At 42.4% G+C, this 6214-nt stretch overlaps 1 long non-coding RNA gene across 1 annotated transcript in view; it reads right to left on the bottom strand.

Moving 5' to 3' along the window:
- Window positions 1–6214, bottom strand: part of LOC111816632 — a 22639-nt gene that overhangs the window by 1934 nt on the left and 14491 nt on the right. Inside the window, exon 2 of the long non-coding RNA XR_002820988.1 lies at window positions 1624–1755. This is a non-coding gene — a long non-coding RNA (uncharacterized LOC111816632). The remainder of the gene's footprint in view (window positions 1–1623; window positions 1756–6214) is intronic.

Here is a 6214-nt window from a genome sequence, read left to right as displayed (position 1 = left end):
AAGGAAGGAAGGAAGGAAGGAAAGGAAGGAAGGAAGGAAGGAAGGAAGGAAGGAAGGAAGGAAGGAAACCAATATATCTAAGAAACCCATGCTTGGAAGAGTATTAGAGGTTCTGATCTCACAGATGTGCAATGGCTGCTTTAAATTCCATAAGTCTCTAGCCTGGTTGTGCATGAGGGTGTAGGCCTGTTACCCCAGCCCTTGGGAGGCTGAAGCAGGAAGATGACCTCAAGTTCAAGACCGGTTTAGGCTACTAGTGAGTTCAAGGCCAGCCTGAACTGCTTAAAGAGACCCTGTCCTTAAAAAGAAAAAATCTTTGCAGACACCCCAAAAAGTGCCTGCTTGTTCTCATGCCTTGTCACAACCTCCTTCTCCACCACAGGTGTGGCACCTTATGACCCTGAGGTGTGGCTGCCTCAGGTCCCCCCATTGTTGCTCCCTTCTTTACCCATCAGCAGCCCTGCAGAAGCCTCTCCACATGATACTGTCTCTTGAATGCAAGATGCACTTTGTATCCTTCATCTCTTGCCTGGAATAGTCCACCCCACAGATTCTAGCTACTTCTCTTCCTCCTGTTGAAATCCTAAGCTTCTATTAAGAACCAGCTCAGATGCACATGACTGAGGCTCCTGCGCTGGATCTGATCCCCTATCCTCATGTTTTCTTGGTGTTGTCATCTCTTTTCCTTGTCTACCTCTGTCTGCTTCAAAAACTCATGACCATCCTCATCCTCCTGGCACTTATCCCTGCCTTTCTAATACTGTGTAGAACACGTAGGCACAAGGACAGATTTCTAAAGAACCTCATCATTATGGCTTGTGTCTGGATGTCCCCTCAAAGCCTTATGCAGTCATGGTCGGGGTGCCTTTCAAGTGGCTGGATCTAGAGTGTGTAGCTCTGGTTAAGGGCGTGTGATTCCTAAACCAGTCCACTGGTTGGTTTAGCCGCATTCTGGCTAGGACTAAAGGTGTGAAGGCTGCACCCACCCTAAGCAGGGTGGCCTGCATACAATGTAAGGAACAGAAACTCTTGTCCCTAGCTTGTTGCTTTTGCTGTCTTCCTCCCATGAACTGTTGCTTCTCTGCCCTGCGTCATCCTGCCTCAGAGCCAGCTCTGTGTGGACTGAAATCTCTACAAACCCTGAACCACATAAACCTTTCCTCTGAACATTAGGAATTGGGCATTTTGTCTTCACAATGAGAGTAGTAACCAAAATATTTTTATCAAGATAAAAAGAGGGCCAGGGTGGTAGCTCAGTGGCATAAGCACCTATCTGGCAAGTGCAAGGTCCCGAGTTTGATCTCTGGTACCAAAAATTAAAAAAAGAAGAGATAATGAGCTACAAGTTGAGGCACAGAATGTGTGCTGAAATGGCAAGGACTATGGTACTCAAAAAGGGCAAGGAAGTTAAGAAGTTCAGTGCGTGTTCTAGGCCAAACCAACCAACAATGGCTACGTCATAGTAATGGCCCAGCACCTGTGGGTGCATTCTCTCCTTTATTCAGTTAGCCAACCAATACCCTTTGGTAACTGGAGGCCACTGTACAAAATCTGAAGAGTGAATCTCCAAATCTCTGATCCTAGAAAATGGTGGCTCCAAAATAAAACCCGAGTGATACTCACGTTTGCATTTTCTGGTATTACTAAGGAAGTGGAGACAAAAAATCAGAAGAGTAGACCCTAACGAAGATGGGGATGCACCGTGGTAGTGGCAGGAGAGGTTTCCATGTTCTTTCCGAGTTGTGAATAACAGTGCTGGGGACAAATAATATAGGCGCTGTGTTTTAGGAGCCTTTGTTCCAGAGAATGCTGCCTGCGACATGAGAGACCACAAGTGTAAGTGGAATGAAGACTCAGTTGACGAATGTTCGCGCACAAGAGGCCATGCTTTAAGTAATACTCAGGAAGCAATGCTGAAGGCGAAGGTTTGGGCCTGTTTTGTTCAATGCCGTATATTAGAGCTTAGAATATCTCGGCCATAGATGCTCCGTGAGTATTTGCCCAGGAATTATTAAATGGAACCAGATATGGAGGCCCTAAAAGTCAGGCTAACCAGGACTCCATCCTGGTATTAATCTGACGTCATTAAAAGTTTTTCAGCTAGAAAGTTAGAAGATCAGATCTCAGCCTGAAAGACTGTTTCGTGGGAGAATAAGGAAAGGCAAAATGACTGCGGAGGCCTGTTGCTTGTATCGAGGGAGAAGCAGCAACATCCCAGAATGGGAGGGCGACAGAGGGGCTGGAGAAACGAGGGCTGATTGGGTGGAACTCAGGGAGGGAAACTGTGAGGTAAAGTGCGGTTGCTTGTTAGGTTGCGCCTGCAAAGTAGAAAGGTAGGTGTTGGAGCGCAAGCCATAGAGTGGACTCTGGAGCTGTATTAAATACGGTGGCAGCAAACGAGTCGTGGATTTTATAAAGACTAGACTTTGTTTTATAGATCTGTTAAGTTTAGGAGAACTTTGCTCTCAGCGGGGGATCTGTAGTAGATCACTGATTCCCAGGTAGGCGCTCAGGAGAAATTGCATTCCAAAAGGCCCCGTTCAGTGGTCACAAAGTGATGGCCAAAGGTCTAGACTCTGCCCACAGGCTTCTTTAGACCTGCCAGCATTCTTTAAATTTTTGTGTTAGCTGAAAATTTCTTTAAATGAGAAGACTTCATACAAAAAAAAAAAAAAAAAAAAAAAAAAAACCAGGAAGTTCAACTTCTCTTTAAAAAGTTGATGATCTACTGAGATGACAACTACATCCCCTCAAGCTGGTCGAGAGCACGGCCTGAGAAGTGCTGTCCTCTTAGATGGGATGTCTGTGCAGATTACCACAGACTAGCACTCTGCACTACTCCACCCCATGCCAACCATCCCAGCGCCACTGTTGCCATGGTTATATGATTCTTCTTAAGAGAAGAGCTAGGAAAAAGAGAAAGCCTGTACTACTAACCCTACTGGAAATGGGAAAGCTGGGAGTGGTGATGTGCCTGTAATCCCAGCACTTGGGAGGCTGAGGCAGGAGGATCGCCATGAGTTCCAGGCCAGCCTGGACTCCACAGTAGGCTCAAAGCCAGCCTAAACTGCATAGTGAGACCCTGTCTCATGGAGGAAAAAAATAGTGGGAAAATGAAAGCTGCTGAAAGGACTGTGTAGTTAAAGGATGAACCATTTCTTTCACTTACCTCAAACTGCCTTAAGTTACCTACCCAGATCCTAAAGCCACTTGACACTGTGACCTCTGGTCTGGTTTTATAAAACAACCTGAGTGCCTCTCCTGATATTCAGCCTTGAGCCTCCCCAGCAGCAGAGGGTTCTCTCTTGCAAGGCTGCAGCAGGCTCAGGTGGAACCTGGCTCTTAATCGTTTTCTTCGAAAACAAGAAAACTCTTCTTACATTTTTGTTACAATTGAAAGTATGTGGTTTACTTATAATAAAAATACATCTGTTGGTATTCATTTCTGGTGATATCAATGATAAATGCAGATTAAACTGGTTCCTGGTGGGGTTGCGTAGGAAGGCACAAATAGTAAATATTACACAGGCGGTGTTTGTCTGATCCATTGCAGGACTTGAAAACCTATAAGAAATGTCGCACCTAAAATGTAGGAAGGACTTAGGCAGAGCTCAGTGCACCGGTTCGATCCCCAGCATGCTGTGCTGGCCCGGCCCCTGGGGCTCGCTGAGACTGCAAATGAGACAGGGCATGTTGGCACACATGCATAATCATAGCGCTTGGGAGGCTGAAAACAAAAGATTCACTACAAGTCTGATCTACATAGTGAGACCCTGTGGACCCTGTAGGCCCTGTCCTAAACACAAAAATTAAATTATATTAAATTAAATATAGGAGGGAGACTTTTAGAGAAAGTGGGAGGAGAAATGATGGAAGGTGAAAGTTTGAAACATGTTATGTGCATGTATGAATACTCCAAAATGAAACCCATTAGTTCACATAAATAATATGCACTAAGAAATATAAGGAAAGTATAGCACACATACACAATGGATATTATTCATCCAATCAAAGAAGTAAATTAACAGCACAGTGAATCTGGCAGAGCTCGTGCTAAATGAATGAGGCTGATACAGAAAGGCAAGCATCACGGGACTGCACCTCCACGTGAAACCCAAAACAGTTGAGCACATCAAATCAGAGAGGAGAATGGTGATAGCCAGGGGCTAGGGCTGAGGAAAAATGAGGACAGGTTGTTTGGAGAGCACAGACTCTCACTTCCATAGCTCCGATGAGCAGCGTGGGCAGAAGTCGATATTTTAATTAATGCGATGGTGCTAACAGTTCTGCTGTGTTTTGAAAGATATCAAATTATATTATGCACCTTGAAAATACACAATCTTTATTTAATAATTAAATATTTTAAAGAAAATGCCCTTAAATGCTGCCTTTTATGTGGCACAGACATACTTACAAAATTCTAAAATCTTCTCAGATTGAAGAATAAAGCACATCTTGTATCAGGGCAAAACATAGAATAGCTTTACTTAATGGAAACCAAATGAACAAACAACAGCTTTCTCTGCTTGAGTTCGGGAAGTAATTCTGTCATGAATCTGTCGTCAGTCTTTGAATAAGTTAATTAACTTACTTCTAGGACAGATGTTAAATAATATCCGGGTAACTTTCCTCTTTGAATTCTGGGAGTTAATGTAAAGAAAGCACTTTGTAAAACCATAAAGCATTTTACAAGTTTGGGTTTTAGCTAGGTTTTCTGAAAATATCAACACATAGCACACATTGAATATGCTGCCTGTTCAAACTGACCTTTTCTCCACTTCCTTCCGGCTTATGAATACTGTATTGACAGTGGAACCCTATCAGACAGGAGGTTTTCACGGGTGCTGATAAGAAAATCCTTAGAGAGAAGTGTTTTCTCTATTGAGCTATCCTTTGAGAGGCGCATTCTCTGGCTTCCCTGCAGTACCCCTTCCGGTTGACTTGTAAGGGTACCAGGTATACATTTGATACCTCTGGTTGTAAAGTCTGCCCCTCAGAGGCTTGAAGTCCGTGTAATTAAAAGAAACTAGCACTGGAAATGAAGTATAGATGTGCGCTGTCCCCCAGCTAGGAGTCGCAATGCTGCCCCCTTGCGAGCGTATCTTGTGCACGCACCTCAGGAGAAAGGGATACAGTGTGCTGCTAGATTGCACTTCCTGTGGATGTCTCCTGCGACTCTTCGCAAGTGTAAGGAGCTCTCAGCGGTCAGAGTCACCGGCCGCAATTCTTAACGTAGCCAACAAGGACATCAGAGGTTGATTTTTGTAATATTGGCAGGGTTTTCTTTGTGTTCATGACCAAATCAGAAATGTACCAGGTAAAGGGAGTCTTCAAAATTTATATTTCACTTTGAAAATTGTATAGGGGCCAGGGAGATAGCTCAGTAGAATAAGCACTTGCCTGGCAAGCAAGCGCAGGGTCCTGAGTTAAATCCACAGTACCGCAACAAAAAAAAAAAAAAGAAAGAGAAAAAGAAAATTTATACCAAATACATAGGAATGAATCACCTTTTGCCTAATTTTTAGAGTAGATAATGGGAACTAGTAGCTATTATCTGCTCAATGAGTACAAGGCAATTAACTTTATATTTTTAAAAAATAATGAAGTATTATACTAACTAGATATTAGAGGGCACTGAGAGGAAACTGGGTTTTAGAGATAGCACTACTCAAACTCATGCAACTAGAAGTGGCAAAGCCGGAATTCAGTAAAGTTTTGAGTATTGCTGATACTTACACGTTACAAGTAAATGCACATGTTTATGTATATTTACATGGAACATTTATAAATACAGTGTTCCCCACTTTTCATGAGGTTATGTTCCAGACACCCTGCAGTAAGTAAGAAATCAGCAAAGTAGCGTTATATTTGTTTTAGTATGTATACATATTTTAAGGCTTTATAAACCCTTCCAACACTCTTATAAATCTTTCCCACACTTTTAAAAACATGTCTAACACTCTTAACCATTTTCTAAACTTGTAAGCCTATGTAATTTTAACAACATACGTATACTATATGGTACTGCAAAATCCCACCATATAGCAAAAAATATGCAATAAATAACTTAGATTAATATTATTTGAAAACCCATGAAACAGTGAACCTGCAAAAGTTGAATCAATAAATGGCAAGGGATTACAGTATTTATGTTTATATAGACATATATGACACTTTATATATGCTTATAGTTATATACATTTATAAATATATG

The sequence above is a fragment of the Octodon degus genome, unplaced genomic scaffold (assembly GCF_000260255.1).
Source record: "Octodon degus isolate 3935 unplaced genomic scaffold, OctDeg1.0 scaffold00036, whole genome shotgun sequence".
NCBI classification, from domain to species: Eukaryota; Metazoa; Chordata; class Mammalia; order Rodentia; family Octodontidae; genus Octodon; species Octodon degus.
The sequence above is the reverse complement of the archived record's forward strand: the minus strand, read 5'-3'. Positions and strand labels throughout refer to the sequence as shown.